At 39.6% G+C, this 17,863-nt stretch overlaps 1 protein-coding gene across 16 annotated transcripts in view; it reads left to right on the top strand.

Moving 5' to 3' along the window:
• The window catches only part of LOC142158631 (poly(rC)-binding protein 3-like), a 1,531,228-nt gene that overhangs the window by 533,710 nt on the left and 979,655 nt on the right, over positions 1 to 17,863 (top strand). For all 16 annotated transcript variants that reach the window (XR_012692823.1, XR_012692822.1, XM_075212788.1 and 13 more), the window contains one exon: positions 13,759 to 13,805. The gene's annotated coding sequence lies outside the window, so the exon portion shown is untranslated. The remainder of the gene's footprint in view (positions 1 to 13,758; positions 13,806 to 17,863) is intronic.

The following is a 17,863-nucleotide window of genomic DNA, read 5'->3' as shown; positions in this document are numbered from 1 at the left end:
ATTAGTATTGTTTGAGGAAGATTAGCACTGAACCCTGTCACCTCTCCTGTTTCTGACTGTGCTATAGTACAATAAAATGTAACTGCAGATTTAGACCAAGACTGTCAGCCCTATTATTTCTAGTTCACCAATTACAATTAGCAATGGAACAATGGAGCTCTTCTGTTTGGGTGTTACCTATATAACGCAGTAGAATTTGCCTGCAAATTCTACAGACAAACCTGCTTGTCTTCCTCTTCATCTATGACTCTTAGCAATTGAGCACTCGTCTTTGGGTGTATATTAAACCCAAACCTGATTAGTGCAAATTAGGACAAATACAGTTTAATCCCTGCTAGGCCCTCCACCATCCTTTGCATGTTAATAGTAGGATTGGTTGGAGTTATGGGCAAGGTCACACATTTTTTTGTCCAATCCTACAAACCAGCCCAGATGTCAAACTGTTGTGGTCTGCCACCTGCGTCATCCCTGCTTGTGTTTGGAAAGTGCAAATTGGTGCCAGAACCTCACGTGCCAGAACTGCTGCCACTGGTGCCACACTGCTGCCTCTGGTGCAGGACTTACACAATTAACTGCATCCTCATCAGCGCCCTTGTCGGCTACCCAAATTTCACCCTCATCCTCTTCTAATTCCAAAGTGTCATCCTCACTTGGTGTATCACCGGCTACACTCGGGCTGTTCAGGCACACATCAGCAGAACTGCTAAAAGGGCCCTTCTTTATGGGTACATTATCAGAATGCTCACGATTAGACATACCAATGGTGGATGGACTCTCCACAGGGATTGGTGTCATTTCTGATTCAGAGCATACATTATCCTCTAATGCCTTACTGTTTTCTTGCAGCTCGGCTTTCACGCATAATAGTAGTTGTGCACCACTTTTAGACTGCAAATTACTTGTTCTTCCTTGGTCACGAGTGACCTTACAAGAAGAAGGCTCAGTAATATTTTTAGATCTGGCAGTAATAGAGAAAGGCGAAGGCCTCATCCTTTCTTTGCTACTGCGTGTGTAGAATGGCATGTTGTCAATTTTTTTTTTATCGCCAGTTAACTTTTCCTCAGTTACACTTCTTTTTCGCTTCAACATGGTAAAAAAAATTTTGGTGTGTGTTTTTTTCCCTGATTTAAAAAGACTATGTACTTTAACATCGCCTTTCCCATATGACGTACTAGGAACACTACCATCAGGAGTGGTGACAGAACCTGGTTGCTGATTCTGCTCATATGTGGACTGCTTTGAATCTATTTTAATGAGCCGAAATCACTTGGAGTGCAAAATATTGTCTTATATAGATACTGCTGACAAATATGACTTATTTTGACAGGCAGAAAAAATTGTGTAAAACACTGGGGAATATTGGACACCCCAAATCACTTGTAGTGCAAAATATTGTCTTATATAAATATTGCTGACAAAGATGACTTTTTTTGACAGCCAGAAAAATTAGTGTAAAACACTGGGGAATATTGGACACCCCAAAAGCACTTGGAGTGCAAATTATTGTTTGAGATACTGCTGACAAATATGAGTTTTTTTGACAGCCAGAAAAGTTTAGTGTAAAACACTGGAGAATATGAGACAGCACAAAAGCACTTGGAGTGCAAAAAAAAGAAAAAAAAACCTCCTCTATCCTCCTCTATTACTGCTCTAACAATTGCAAATGGTATTAATATTAGAATTGTATAGAATAGTATAGAAACAGTTATGTGTACAATAATTGCTCTGTCCCTGCGCTAATATAGCCTGTGACCTAACCCTGCTCTCTCCATCTGTCAAATGGCGATGGATTGCTGTGGAGGCTGGTATTTCTGCTTTTCAAATCTCATGAGAACCGAGCGCAGAAATACGAATACGTCACGATGACATTTTGCCTCGATTTCGATTCCGAATGGGCGGGAGAGTACGGCTCGGTACTTGGATAGGCTAAATTCGGATGGATTCGGATCTCGGGAACAGAGCCCGCCCATCTCTAGTGTAAATAGAGAACATAAAATTGCAGATCCAGCTACTGGCAAGACAGTGAGCATAAGTGATAATTAGTACCCACATAAAGTAGGTTCAGGAGTATCGGCTTGAAAAATAGGGCTGGAGAGACAGACCAAAGGTGCAACTGTAAAAAGGAAAGCACAGAAAACATTAGGCACTGCTCATTAATGCAATGAGTGGCAGGGCAGGTAGATATATATATATATATATATATATATATATATATATATATACAGATCTGTTTTGCAAGTCAAGAGTGAGGAAGACAGCCAACTCCTTTAAACAGTCTTGGTCAAATGCTGATAACATAACAGGTCAGGATACAAACACACTAGATCAAGCAGGATCTATCACCATCATTGGTATGAAGTCAGAAGGAGTTTTATAAAGGCAGCAGCACTAATCAGAAATTGCAGGATGATTAGCTGTATGGGTGTGGTAAATGATTGCACAGCTGAGCTGCCAGACTGAGAGCTGAAGGAAGCTTGTGACTATGTATCTAGCAACCAGCTGAATCAGTGAACTGCAGGTTTGATCCTACATATGCTAGGCACAGTAATTGACCAGATGAGAGATCAGACAAACAGGAGAGATCTTTATTTTGCAACAAGAGGGATAATAAAGGAGAGGTGACCCTTAGATTTAGCAGTGAAGAGATTGTTGTGGGCAGTTCGTGCAGTGAAGAAAGCGAAAGCCAGATTGAAGTGGGTAAAAGAGTAAGTGAGAGAAGAGGAAAGAGGTTAGGTAGTTGTAAGCAACCTACCCAAGAAGCATGGATGCAAAGGGAAGAAGGGTTCAAAAATAATCAAACAAAATGTTTTTAGATAAAATGAATACTGTGATTTCAAAATCCAAAGAAGTTAACAGCGACAGTATGTTCCATAGGCTTAATGCCTATGTAGTAAAACATATAATGGAATTGGATAAATAATTTTTTTTATTATAATTTTATTACACTGAAATTAAAATGTATATTGTAATCCTCAAATATGATAAGATATGTAAGAAGAAACTAAAAGTATGTTTAAATAAACACTGAGATATTGCTTTCATTGAGGCTCATTAGTAAAATCAATTATGACTCCTTCCTAAGTAGCCCATTGTAAAAGGGTAGCTACTTTGACACTAAAGTGGGTGCTATTTTCCTGGGAGCAAAAAAAACCAGCTGATGCAGGCAATGCATTGTATCTCATGTAAAATATATTATGCCTTCTACACTGTATTGTTATTTGTGTTAAGACTGTTACTGAAAATATCTATTGTTACTAAGAATACATATTATCTTAAATGAGACTTTATGGAAAACCTTTCTTGATGTGATATGCATTATTCCCAATATTATGCTGTGGTAATCAGAGTAAATAGAGCAAACATTTACATAGAATTATCTTTTGAAAACTGGGTTTAAACTAGAACCCACCCTTTGTGAGTGATAATGAACGTAGTTATTAAATTGTAATTATGATATTAGCAATAATAGTATATTCGCCTCACCATTGAACCCTCCTCATAACAGAGAGCAATAGCTCAGGAAAATAGCACCCACTTTAGTGTCCAAATAGCTACCCTTTTACAATAAACTACTTAGATAGAAGTCATAATTGATTTTACCAATGGACCTCAATAGGACCCCAATATACTCTCACACACTGGCACATACTATGCTCCTGTTTACACACAGGTTAGCAATGCACATACCCGCAATCAAAGGGTTAACACATCAAAACTCTGTTACATAAATGTTCACATCAAGAACAACACTTATAAAATTTTAGATTTAATGTACAAAGGTACAGGACATTTGTATATAATAAAAAAAGAACATATAATAGATGAAATACAAAAAAATAAATATCATCATCAACATTTCATCAACATTTATTTATATAGCGCCAGCAAATTCCGTAGCGCTTTACAATGGGGAACAAACATTAATAAGACAATACTGGGTAATACATACAGACAGAGAGGTAAGAGAACCCTGCTCGAAAGCTTACAATCTATAGGACAATGGGAGTTAGAAACACAAGGGCATGTGCTACATCATATTGCACAATGGACCAGCCAGACTGCAAAGGTAAAAGTACTGAGTGGGCTATGTGTGTTGCAATGTTGGTCAGAAGGTTGTTGTCTTGCGTTAGCAGTGTAGAGGATGGTAATAGGGTAATCTAGGGAAATTAAGATGATGGTTGAGGAATATCATAACCTTGTCTGAAGAGGTGGGTTTTCAGTGAACGCTTGAAGACTAGAGGAAAGTCTTACTGTGCGTGGGAGGGAATTCCACAAAGTAGGTGCAGCCCGGAAAAAATCTTGTAACCGAAAATGGGAGGATGTGATGAGAGTGGAGGAGAGACGTAGATCTTGTGCAGAACGGAGGTGTCGAGTAGGGAGATATTTCGAGACAAGTGAGGAAATGTATGTCGGAGCAATTTTGTTGATGGCCTTGTATGTTAGTAGAAGAATTTTATATTGGATTCGTTGAAATACAGGCAGCCAATGTAGAGACTGACAGAGTGGCTCAGCAGAGGAATAACGTTTTGTAAGGAAAATCAGTCTAGCCGCTGCATGCAAAATAGATTGTAGGGGTTCAAGTCTGACTTTGGGAAGACCAGTAAGGAGGGAATTGCAATAGTCGATGCGGGAGATGATGAGTGCATGAATTAATGTTTTTGCGGTGTCTTTTGTCAGATATGTGCGTATTCTGGAAATGTTCTTTAGGTGTATGTAACATGATTTAGATATAGAGTTGATGTGGGGAATAAACGACAGTTGTGAATCAAGGATTACACCTAGGCAACGAGCTTGCGGGGTGGGATTTATGGTCATGTTAACGACAGAAATAGAAATGTCAGGCAGGAAGCTTCTGTTTTTGGGTGGGAATATTATTAATTTAGTTTTTGAAAGATTAAGTTTGAGCTGGCGAGAAGACATCCAAGATGAAATGACAGAAAGACAGTCAGTAACGCGAAACAACACAGATGGTGAAAGATCAGGAGAGGATAGATAAATTTGTGTATCATCCGCATAGAGATGATACTGAAATCCAAAGGAGCTTATTAGTTTTCCAAGAGAAGTGGTGTAGATAGAGAATAGCAGAGGACCTAGGACTGAGCCTTGTGGAACTCCAACTGATTAAGGAAGCGGAGCCGAGGTGGATCCAGAGAAATTAACACTGAAAGAGCGATTAGATAGGTAGGATGAAAACCAGGATAGGACAGTGCCTTCAAGACCTAGGGATTGTAGCATTTGTATGAGGAGAGAGTGGTCAACAGTGTCAAATGCAGCAGAGAGATCCAGGAGAATTAGAAGAGAGTATTGGTTATTATTTTTTGCTGTGATCAAATCATTGACAACTTTGGTGAGCGCAGTCTCTGTGGAGTGTTGAGAGCGAAAGCCTGACTGAAGAGGATGCAATAGGTTGTTTGCTGTAAGAAAGTGTGTGAGGCGTGTGTAGGCAATTCTCTCGATAAGCTTGGAGGGGCATGGGACCTGGGAGATGGGGCGGTAATTTATGAGAGAGTTAGGGTTAAAATTCTGTTTTTTTAAAATGGGAGTAATCACTGCATGTTTGAATATAGATGGAAAAATACCAGTAGAAAGAGATAGATTACAGATTTTAGTTAGAGGGGGAATGAGCACAGGAGACAGGGACATACCCATTTGTGAGGGAATGGGATCAAGAGGACAGGAGGTAGAGTAGGAAGATGAGAAGAGAGTAGAAACTTCCTCTTCATTTGTGGGATCAAATGAAGAGAGAGTGTCAGAGGGTGCTACAAAGGAATTGAGCAGATTGCTTGTCAAGGGAGATACCATTTCAAGCCTGATCTTATCAATTTTGTCCTTGAAATAGGAAGCAAGATCCTGTGCACTGATGTTAGTTGGAGGATTTGGGGCAGGAGGATTCAGAATAGAGATGAGCGCACTCGGATTTCCTGAATCCGAGCCCACCTGAACGTTTCCGATCCGAGTCGGATCCGAGACAGATCCGGGTATTGGCGCCAAATGAAAACCTGAAACCGAGGCTCTGAGTCATAATCCCGCTGTCGGATCTCGCGATACTCGGATCCTATAAATTCCCCGCTAGTCGCCGCCATCTTCACTCGGGCATTGATCAGGGTAGAGGGAGGGTGTGTTAGGTGGTCCTCTGTTCTGGTAGATCTCGTGCTGTGCTGTTAAGTTCTGTGCTGTGCTGTGCTGTGCTGTGCTGTGCTGTGTTCTGCAGTATCAGTCCAGTGGTGCTGTGTGCTGTGCTCTGTCAATTTCGAGTTCAGTGGTGCTGCTGGGTCCTGTGCTGTGTCCTGTTCAGTCCAGTGGTGCTGTGTCCTGTGCTCTGTGCTTCTAAGGGCATAAATCTTTATTTCCCCATTATTCCCAAGTGTTTAAAAAATTAAAAAAAAGTTAGAAAAAAAAATACAAAAAAATAATTAAAAAACAAATTAATTACAACAAAATTTGCAAAACCAATCCTGCAGTATAAGCCCATTGGTACTGCAATATTACCAAGTTCACACATTCAGCAGTAAAAGTCCAGTGGTACTGCAATATTACAAAGTTCACACATTCTGCAGTATCAGTCCATTGGTGCTGTGTCCTGTGCTCTGTCAATTTTGAGTTCAGTGGTACTGCTGGGTCCTGTGCTGTGTCCTGTTCAGTCCAGTGGTCCTGTGCTCTGTGCTACTAAAGGCATAGTTATTTCCCCATTATTCCCAAGTGTTTAAAAAATGAAAAAAAAATTATAAAAAAAAAATGGAAAAAAAAAGTAATTATAACAAAATTTGCAAAACCAATCCAGCAGTATAAGTCCATTGGTACTGCAATATTACCAAGTTCACACATTCTGCAGTATCTTGTGCTACATATAATGGAGACCAAAAATTTGGAGGATAAAGTAGGGTAGGATCAAGACCCACTTCCTCCTAATGCTGAAGCTGCTGCCACTAGTCATGACATAGACGATGAAATGCCATCAACGTCGTCTTCCAAGCACGATGCCCAATCTCCTAGTACAGGGCATGTAAAATCCAAAAAGCCCAAGTTAAGTAAAAGTAGCAAAAAGAGAAACTTAAAATCATCTGCGGAGAAACGTAAAGTTGCCAATATGCCATTTACGACACGGAGTGGCAAGGAACGGCTCAGGCCCTGGCCCGTGTTCATGACTAGTGGTTCAGCTTCACCCAAGGATCTTAGCCCTCCTCCTCCTTCCCCCCTACAAAAAATTGAAGAGAGTTATGCTGTCAGCAACAAAACAGCAAACAACTCTGCCTTCTAAAGAGAAATTATCACAAATCCCAAAGGCGAGTCCAAGGGTGTTGGTGGTTGTCAAGCCTGACCTTCCCATCACTGTACGGGAAGAGGTGGCTCGGGAGAAGGCTATTGATGATGTCGCTGGCGCTGTGGAGGAACTTGATGATGAGGATGGTGATGTGGTTATTGAAAATGAGGCACCAGGGGGGTAAACAGCTGATGTCCATGGGATGAAAAAGCCCATCGTCATGCCTGGTCAGAAGACCAAAAAATGCACCTCTTCGCTCTGGAGTTATTTTTATCCAAATCCGGACAACCAATGTATGGCCATATGTAGCTTATGTAAAGCTCAAATAAGCAGGGGTAAGGATCTTGCCCACCTAGGGACATCCTCCCTTATACGTCACCTGAATAACCTTCATAGTTCAGTGGTTAGTTCAGGAACTGGGGCTAGGACCGTCATCGGTACAGGGACACCTAAATCCCGTGGTCCAGTTGGATACACACCAGCAACACCCTCCTCGTCAACTTCCTCCATGATCTCCATCAGATTCAGTCCTGCAGTCCAAGTCAGCAGCCAGACTGAGTCCTCTTCAATACGGGATTCATCAGAGGAATCCTGCAGCGGTACGCCTACTACTGCCACTGCTGCTGTTGCTGCTGTTAGTCGGTCATCTTCCCAGAGGGGAAGTCGTAAGACCGCTAAGTCTTTCACAAAACAATTGACCGTCCAACAGTCGTTTGCCATGACCACAAAATACGATAGTAGTCACCCTATTGCAAAGCGTATAACTGCGGCTGTAACTGCAATGTTGGTGTTAGACGTGCGCCCGGTGTCCGCCATTAGTGGAGTGGGATTTAGAGGGTTGATGGAGGTATTGTGTCCCCGGTACCAAATCCCGTCGAGATTCCACTTCACTAGGCAGGCGATACCAAAAATGTACAGAGAAGTACGATCAAGTGTCCTCAGTGCTCTAAAAAATGCGGTTGTACCCACTGTCCACTTAACCACGGACATGTGGACAAGTGGTTCTGGGCAAACGAAGGACTATATGACTGTGACAGCCCACTGGGTAGATGCATCCCCTTCCGCAGCAACAGCTGCATCAGTAGCAGCATCTACAAAATGGCTGCTCGTGCAACGGCAGGCAACATTGTGTATTACAGGCTTTAATAAGAGGCACAACGCTGACAACATATTAGAGAAACTGAGGGAAATTATCTCCCAGTGGCTTACCCCACTTAGACTCTCATGGGGATTTGTGGTGTCAGACAATGCCAGTAACATTGTGCGGGCATTAAATATGGGCAATTTCCAGCACGTCCCATGTTTTGCCCACACCATTAATTTGGTGGTGCAACATTACCTCAAGAGTGACAGGGGTGTGCAGGAGATGCTTGCGGTGGCGCGCAAAATTGCTGGACACTTTCGGCATTCAGCCAGTGCCTACCGCAGACTAGAGGCACATCAAAAAACCATGAACCTGCCCTGCCATCACCTCAAACAAGAGGTTGTGACGCGCTGGAACTCCACCCTCTATATGCTGCAGAGGATGGAGGAGCAGCAAAAGGCCATTCAGGCCTACACAGCCACCTATGACATAGGCAAAGGAGTGGGGATGCGCCTGAGTCAAGCGCAGTGGAGACTGATTTCCGTGTTGTGCAAGGTTCTCCAGCCGTTTGAACTTGCCACACGAGAAGTCAGTTCCGACACTGCCAGCTTGAGTCAGGTCATTCCCCTGATCAGGCTGTTGCAGAAGCAGCTGGAGAAAGTGAGGGAGGAGCCGGTAAACCATTGCGATTACACCAAGCATGTAGCTCTTGTGGATGTAGCCCTTCGTACGCTTTGCCAGGATCCGAGGGTGGTCACTCTTTTAAAGTCAGAGGAATATATTCTGGCCACCGTGCTCGATCCTCAGTTTAAAGCGTATGTTGTGTCTCTGTTTCCGGTGGACACAAGTCTACAGCGGTGCAACGACCTGCTGGTCAGGAGATTGTCCTCTAAAGAGGACCGTGACATGCCAACAGCTCCACCCTCATTTTCTTCCACATCTATGGCTGCGAGGAAAAAGCTCAGTTTTCCTAAAAGAGCCGCTGTCGGGGATGCTGATAACATCTGGTCCGGACTGAAGGACCTGAAAAACCATTGCAGACATGTCTACTGTCGCTGCATTGGATGCTGTCACAATTGAAAAAATGGTGGAGTATTATTTTGCTGACACCATCCAAATAGACATGTCAGACAGTCCATATTGTTACTGGCAGGAAAAAAAGGCAGTTTGGAAGCCCCTGTACAAACTGGCTCTATTTTACCTGAGTTGTCCCCCCTCCAGTGTGTACAGAGGGACCTGTGGTTGTGGAGTCCAGCGGGGACGAATTGATAATGTGTAAGGAGGAGGAAGTACACACTGTAGGGGGAGAGGAATCAGAGGTTGAGGATGAGGATGACATCTTGCCTCAGTAGAGCCTGTTTATTTTGTACAGGGAGAGATGAATAGCTTTTTTGGTGTGGGGGCCCAAACAAACCAATTATTTCAGCCACAGTTGTTTGGTAGGCCCTGTCGCTGAAATGATAGGTTTGTTAAAGTGTGCATGTCCTATTTCAACAACATAAGGGTGGGTGGGAGGGCCCAAGGACAATTCCATCTTGCAACTCTTTTTTTGGCATTATGTGACCATTCAACAGTCGTTTGCCATGTTCAAAAAGTAAAACAAATGTCAACAAATTCAAAAAATTAAACCAAAAGTAAAATGCCCTGTCATTATTTAAAACAAGAGGTATTGACGTACTAGAATTACTGTAGTGTTATATGTTATAAACACTACACTTGGAAGTTGGAGGAGGTATTGTGGCCCCGGTACCATATTTAGTACCGGGGCCACTACACTATGCAGTCCAGATAGAGGTGTATCAGATATTAAACAACGTTGACTGTTGCTGCAAAATTTTTAAATAATATTATGGGGAACACTACACTTTGCAGTCCATAAACTTTTTTGGTGGAATTCAGACCCGTGGAGGGTTTTTTAATTATATTGTGGCCCCGGTAAAAAATTGTGTACCGGGGCCACCCCACTACGCAGTCAAGAAACTTTTTTTTTGGAATTCAGACCCGTGGAGGGTTTTTTAATTATATTGTAGGGACCACTCCTCTACGCAGTCCAGATACATTTTTTGGTGCGATTCAGACCAGTTCAGGGTTTTTAAATTATATTGTGGTGACCACTTCTCTACGCAGTCCAGGTACATTTTTTGGTGCGATTCAGACCAGTTCAGGGTTTTTAAATTATATTGTGGTGACCACTCCTCTACGCAGTCCAGGTACATTTTTTGGTGCGATTCAGACCAGTTGATGGTTTTCTTATTATATTGTGGGGACCACTCCACTACGCAGTCCAGAAATATACCTCGTTGCAACGTTTTGGACTAATAACAATATTGTGAGGTGTTCAGAATACACTGTAAATTAGTGGAAATGATTGTTATTGAATGTTATTGAGGTTAATAATAGCGTAGGAGTGAAAATAAGCCCAAAAGATTTTTGAACTTTTTATGCTTTTTTCAAAAAAAATCCAAATCCAAAACCTTAAATCCGAACCAAAACCTTTCGGCAGGTGTTTTGCGAAACAAATCCGAACCCAAAACTTAAAGAAAATCCGAATCCAAAACACAAAACACGAGACACCAAAAGTCGCCGCGGCACATCCCTAATTCAGAAGAGAGTTAAATGTGTTAAAGAGGCGTTTGGGGTTAGAAGCCTGAGCATAGATGAGAGATCGGTAGTATGCTTGTTTAGCAGTGTCCAGAGCATTTCTGTAGGAGTGCTAGATATCAGTATATGTGATGAAATCATTAGAGGCACTAGATTTACGCCAGTGACGTTCTGCTTTACGAGAAAGTTTATGTAGAGTTCGTGTTACTGTAGTGTGCCACGGTTGGCAACGAATTCTACGCGAAGTATGTAGTGTCGCTGGAGCCACTTGATCCAGGGCAGTTGCTAGGGTTTGATGAAAATGGGGTACTGCCCGATCAGGGGAGGAGAATTTAGAAATTGGGGAGAGAAGGTGTTGGAGAGAGGTGGAAAACTGTTGAAAATCAATAGCATTGATATTCCTGCGGGTACAATACAGTTATATAAACAAATGGGATGAAATTACAGAGAATAAAACTTGTGTATCATAATCTGTATGACTGGGAAAAGACAGAATCAAATGGACAGTCCTTCAATTAGATTGAGTCCCAAGAGCTGACCATCTGCCCTCTCCCACGCAGTGTATTGAATGGTATTCAGAGGGGCAGTGTATATGCTAATGTGGGGGAGAAAATGTCCCCTTGGTGTCAATTATGGTTTGTTCAAAAATAGTCCAAAAGTTATGACCTTCCATAACTTTTCTCGGACATATACCAGAGACCTAACTTCCCCTTCAATAAATCAGTCATTACCTCCCGCCCATTTACATATCAAATACGATATCTAATATTATTCAAAAGAAATGTGACTTTTGTGGTTTTTCTCAACAGTTGTTATCTATACTTCACATTCACAACCCTTGTGTGGTTTTTGCCCATAAGTAAAGAGTGGCACATTGATTTCCCAATTTCTTTGAAATTAATATTTTCTACACCTAGTGGTTTACTTTTTTTTAACAATACCTTAATAAGACTGTTTACTCTAAGTAGGAAAGGACATGAATGAGCAGAGGGATTGCATGACTGTGATCTGAATATGTTTCCTAAAGGAATGTCTGAGCTAAACCTAACTACCTCCACTTGGACCAACTGACCAAACATGTTTAAACACTTTTGGCTGAGTCCAGTTATTTGGACTCCCACCCTGACATGGAGTATTTGGAGGAATTAAAATTGGTCCCTTTATAGGTTTTATTTTTCCATTTGTACACATTTTTAAGTGCATAGTGATTTTTCTCCCTTATATATTTTATCTTATATATTTTTTTTCTATACCCTGGTTTTCAGTTTGGTCAATTTCTGTCTTATATTATGTTTGTTGGATCTTTGCTAAACCTTTATTGCTTTTAATTTTTCACTGAGTATTGTGGTTTCTTGCTCATAATCTCATGATGTTTGATGAGTATTTGGATTTGTTCATGTGACCACTTGGTGAGTGTGTTTTCCCACTTAATTTTTTTCAGTATATGTTAACAGCTTTCTTTATAGTTATACAGACTCAATGAGATAATACTCTATAGTTCCAAAAAAAAACCTCTATTATGCAATTCAAGTATTTTATATATATACCTGCCGAGTTACTCATAATACCAAGAAAGAAAGCAGTTGTTTTAAACAGGTATACTTTTGGATCCAAAAGTCAATTAAAACTTTTAAACTTAGTTAGATCTATTTAAATGCTAATATGTGCATCCCTCTAAACTGCAAAGTATTTTAAAATAATTCAGCAGATGTACAATCAAAGTTGAAAAAAGAGTAATTAAACATAATCAGTACTCCTTATTGTCAGTATTACTTTTGAAATATCAGAGATTTAATATAAAACATAGACTATGTTTAATAAATCCCCAATCTATTTTTCTATGTTTATTCTAGAAAGTATATTTGGCATAGCTAGAATTAATTTAATTTGGTTAGGCTGTAAATGCAAGCATGTTTAATTTAATTATTTTTTTAAAACTTGTTTATTGAGAGACTTTGGTTGATTTTCATGGGTCTCTCCTTCTGCCAGCACTAAGGGGTGAGACAGGTCTATACTGCCCTGGTGTTGATCCCTGTTGGGATGTCTTTATGTTGTCACTACAATAATATCTCTTCAAATTAATAAGCAGCACATATTATTTACTTTGAACATTATGGGGTATATTTACTAAACTGCAGGTTTCAAAACATGGAGATATCTATAGCAAGCAATCAGATTCTAGTTAACATTCATTTAGTACAGTCTACAAAATGACAGCTATAATCTGATTGGTTGCTATAGGCAACATCTCCACTGTTTCAAACTGCCAGTTTAGTAAATATACCCCTATGTGTTGCCATTGGGTAATCGAATAAGACTGTTCCTGATATCCTCTTTATATTTGGCTGTCATTGACAGATGAGACAAGCAGTGACACCCAAATATATTGTTAAAGCCAACAATATTAATGTTCCACTCTAAAATGAACATAGCATCCATTACTGTAAGCTCTCAAAACTAACATATTCTGTCCACCTCCAACATTGATCTCCTTACTATTTCTACCTTCCCCTGTTTTAAAGGTAATCTCTTCTGCTCATCTACAAAACTTTGGAACCTATACTTTCATTTGGCTCCTGTACTTAGGGACTAGGCTGCATGTTAAGCTTTTATCAGTATGACATCTACCTGAATGGCATATCATCTATATTCATGTGATTATATACTATTCAAAGTATCTGATGATAAAATCTAATGGTAAAATCTGTTAATCCTAATATATTAACTTTTACTTTCAACTAAAACTATAACCCAAACTCTAAATAAAGAAAAGCACATATATATTGTCATTGTTCTTTCTCACTTTTTACAGGTTGGACTGAATTCTAAACTTGTGCATAACCATCAAAGCAAGACAAGGTAACTCTATTTGTTATTTACCATAATATTCTGTAATACACTGGAATATGATACAGTATTTCTTGCCTCCTCATTATGGACACCACAAAACATTTTTCTCAACCTGAATGCTCAGATGGATAAATAATTTAATATAGCATACTGCTTCAAATTTGAACCGCATCACTGATCATGATTTGAATCCACATTTTTTATACAAAGCAATGTTAATTATGAGATTGCATCCAAACAGTCATTTTTTATTTTAGAATGATTCATTAATGTGAAGTTCCACCATTCACTCTATATCTAAAAAAGGTTTCTAAACATGTTATAGTTTGACAGAGACAGACAATATTTTTTGCAATGCTCCACAAATCCAGGGAAAATTGCATGTGTACATTTCCTTAAATATTACTTAGCGGCCCAATGAAGCTAAATATCCTTATGATCCATGTTGTTTCTGAGACATAATCCAGAATTGTTGGGTTTCATAGACAAATGGGCCTTTACATGAAGCAAAACAGTGCATCACCGGGAAGCATAGCAAAATTGGGTAGGGGCTTAGCAATGCCATTCTATTTTCTTGGCCCTTCTCTGCTCAAAAAAGCATAACTCAGGCTCCTTCTGAGCATGTGTGGACCAGAGGAGCGGGGACTTTTTTTCTGCCACTGGCCAAAAATATCTTCTTCACAAATTTCTTAAAGCTGCTCCAGTTCGGAGGGCAAATGTCTTCCTCGTAATAAAAAAGATGAGCAACTGTCTACATTCAACCTTACCATTAGAGCTAAAAAGGTGATGAGGCAGGTAAGCCAGTGATAATAATGATAAATGGCCAATCTAAAACTATGCTGCTTAACTGTAGCTATGAGACACAATACCTGAATTGTATAGCTACTCCAAAGATTATTAAGCAAAGAAGTTATCACAACATGCACCAGTTAGGGGTAAAACTTCCTATCCCAAGGTACAAGGTAAAATGTATGTTTTTCTTTTATAAACTTTTTATTGAGAAGGGTCAGTGAATACAATGAAGCAGCAAACAACATCAACTAGAAAATAAATAAAAGTGCACTAAAGTTAACATGAACAGTTGACAATGATCTTTCAAGCAAAGAATATAAATACTTTTTACGTACAGATAAATGTCAATGGGCACAAAACTGAAACTTCCTTTTTAAGAATGTAGGAAGAGGGAGTACAAATGTCTTGTGTACCTTTTGCTTTACATTGCTATTATCAGAACAAATGCATTATGATATCTTAGTACCATGACACTCCCTTTACTTAACACCAAACATTATCTTCACTCAAATACAGAAGATTTAGAACGTTGTCTCAATTATTCTTCTCTTTAACAAATGGGACTTTTACACAGCTTATTGCAAATGCTAAAGCTCCTCAATCTGGAAGACACTAATGAATAGAAATGGTTCGGCATTGAAACCTTGGCCAGCTTTGAGTGTACGCTTAAGTTGTTTGACCTTCTTATAGATTGAAGCTGGCCATGGTGTGATATTGACCATTAGAATCTATAGTGAGTGTACAGTGTTTAACCCTCACAGTAAGCGGATGCCTTATAATAATTTGATTGCCATTGACTGGATCATTATTGGACATGTTAGAAAATTCAGTCAGAAGATGAGATCTGTGGTCCTGTGTGTATGACTGGCTTTTGGTCACATTAATATTTATCAATTTCACCAATTGAACTCACCACATGCCCCTCACTTGCCACTCAGACATCTCCACATGCCTCTCACATGTCATTTAGACCATTCCACATGCCTCTCACAAGCCACTCAGATTTCCCCACATGTCAGTCAGACTACTTCACATGCCCCTCACATGTCATTCAGATCTCCCTACATGCCCCCTCAGGCCTGATCACATACCACTCAAACCTCTTCATATATTACTCACACCTCCCAAAATGTCACTAACACCTTCCCTCACTTAACTGCACAGCTGTGCCCGCAGAGAAAAGATGGAGAGATTGTGGTCCGGAATGCATTACAGTAACTCCTCTTTCTCTGTTTGGCCGTGCTGCGTGACACAATGCAATGTTCAGTGGTGGCCACATGCTGAGAAAGCCAGCTGGTTGCATTCAGTCTTAATCTCTGCTTGCAGAGATCGGGAGCAGCAGGATGGGAGTTGGTGGTGGCCCATGGGCCCCCTGTTGCTCACCATTGGTCTAGAAACTACCAGAAAAAAATTCTAGGAGGTAGCTTTATTAAAGCTTCTAAAAAGGAAAAGTGGAGGTGTTGCCCATATCAACCAGTCAGATTCTACAGCTCCATGTTTCCTTTCTAGAACCTCTAGTAAAACTATCCTTAGATGATCAAATCTCCCTTTGACGCGAACACCAATAGGTAGCACTGGATTTATATATAATTAGACATAAAGGAATAAAAAAAAACAAGTTGTACCTTATCATATATAGAAACTGACTATTTTTTTAAAGAAAATGTGTTAGTGTGAAAATATTATATCATATTAACAAACAGAATAAAACCATGTCTCTTGTTTGATGTGTTGAATGCATTTTAATTGACTCTTCCTACACTTTAAGCTATACAAAAATAATATGTATATACATTGAACTGACCTATGGACATGCCCTTTAGCTAGATGCCACGTTATTTTCAATGTGTATTATGATATTCCCAGGAAAATACTGTATTATTCTTGGGGCACATAATTGCTAATCAATTAAAAGAAAACAGTGTATCAACATGATATGGCAAGCCTTCATAGCTGTCCGTCTTGAGAACAGAGGATGTTCCAATGTATCTCAGGCTGCTTATTGGTTGTCATGACATCCCTCTGACTTCAGTGTTTCTCAGGTGCTTAGAACTACATCAGTGCTGTGAGGGCTGATTGATCCACTGCTAGTCAATCCTGAAAATAGGAGAGCGCTAAGCATAGATATATAAAAATATATCCACGTTTATGAGACAAACACAATTGCACATAAATATTACATTTGCATAAAAATATTATTAAAAATAAATCTAAAAAGTTGTGATCAACCTTCTAAATATTCACTAGTGGAGTCAAAAAGCATATGATCTCAAAATTATTAGTAATCATCTAAATGTCCAAATCATAGATCCCAAAATCCTATGGGTTCATATTCACCACCTAGAGGTATAATGTGAAACGCAGTCTTGTGGAATAATTGCCACCATCCAGAGAAATAAATTATATTAGTCACCATAAATTAGGACACTTGAGATAACAATATTCTCCTTGGCTGAAATACCAATGCGATAATTGCTGTAAACAAAAGAACCCTATAGGAACTGGGAAAAATCACAGCATACACAAAATAGTTGTGCAGGTAAATGTTGGCACTTATCCGATTCTTCAATCCATAGATAAACGGAGAAATCGAAAATCAGTTCTTACAGTGATCCGTTGGTATATATAATTATCCTCCTGGTTGTAGATGAAAAATCATAACCCCGCTGTTATACACATCCAGACTTCACCAAGTGTTAGCAAACTTGACTGGCACGTTTCTCAGCAAACATCTGTTTCATCAGAGGCACGTAAAAGTATCTTCGCGTCAGGCACGCATGCAGTGCAATTTCACATAAACGCCATCTGCCTCTTGAAATCTGTATTGCATGCCCCACAAACAATACTAGCTTGTGATACCTCAATGTTAGATGGGGTTTTTTAAGCACATCATTCAATACCACTCTTCCCTTCTTAAAAAGAGTGCACATCTGTATCTCAGACCTTCATAATACTTACATAGTACCAATTTAGACATAGTATACAAGTGACATTATTTTAATATATTACATTTTGATAATGTATCTCTATATTTTGTGAATAGCAATGTTATAACATATTAGAAAGCATTGTTGTGAACACTAAACACACCTATGTATACCTTATACAAACACCTTTTCTTTATTCAAAGTAAAACTAGAATATTATAAGTTATCCCAGAAGTCATCAATAATTTACACCTGCTTGCATAGTATGTAAAAATAAAATGCAACAGTGCAAAACAAGTGTTTGGAATAACTTTGAATTAAGAAATGTATAATGATATAATGATGAAA

The sequence above is a fragment of the Mixophyes fleayi genome, chromosome 5 (genome assembly GCF_038048845.1).
Source record: "Mixophyes fleayi isolate aMixFle1 chromosome 5, aMixFle1.hap1, whole genome shotgun sequence".
NCBI classification, from domain to species: Eukaryota; Metazoa; Chordata; class Amphibia; order Anura; family Limnodynastidae; genus Mixophyes; species Mixophyes fleayi.
Note: the sequence above shows the minus strand (reverse complement) of the source record. Positions and strands in the feature narration are given on the sequence as shown.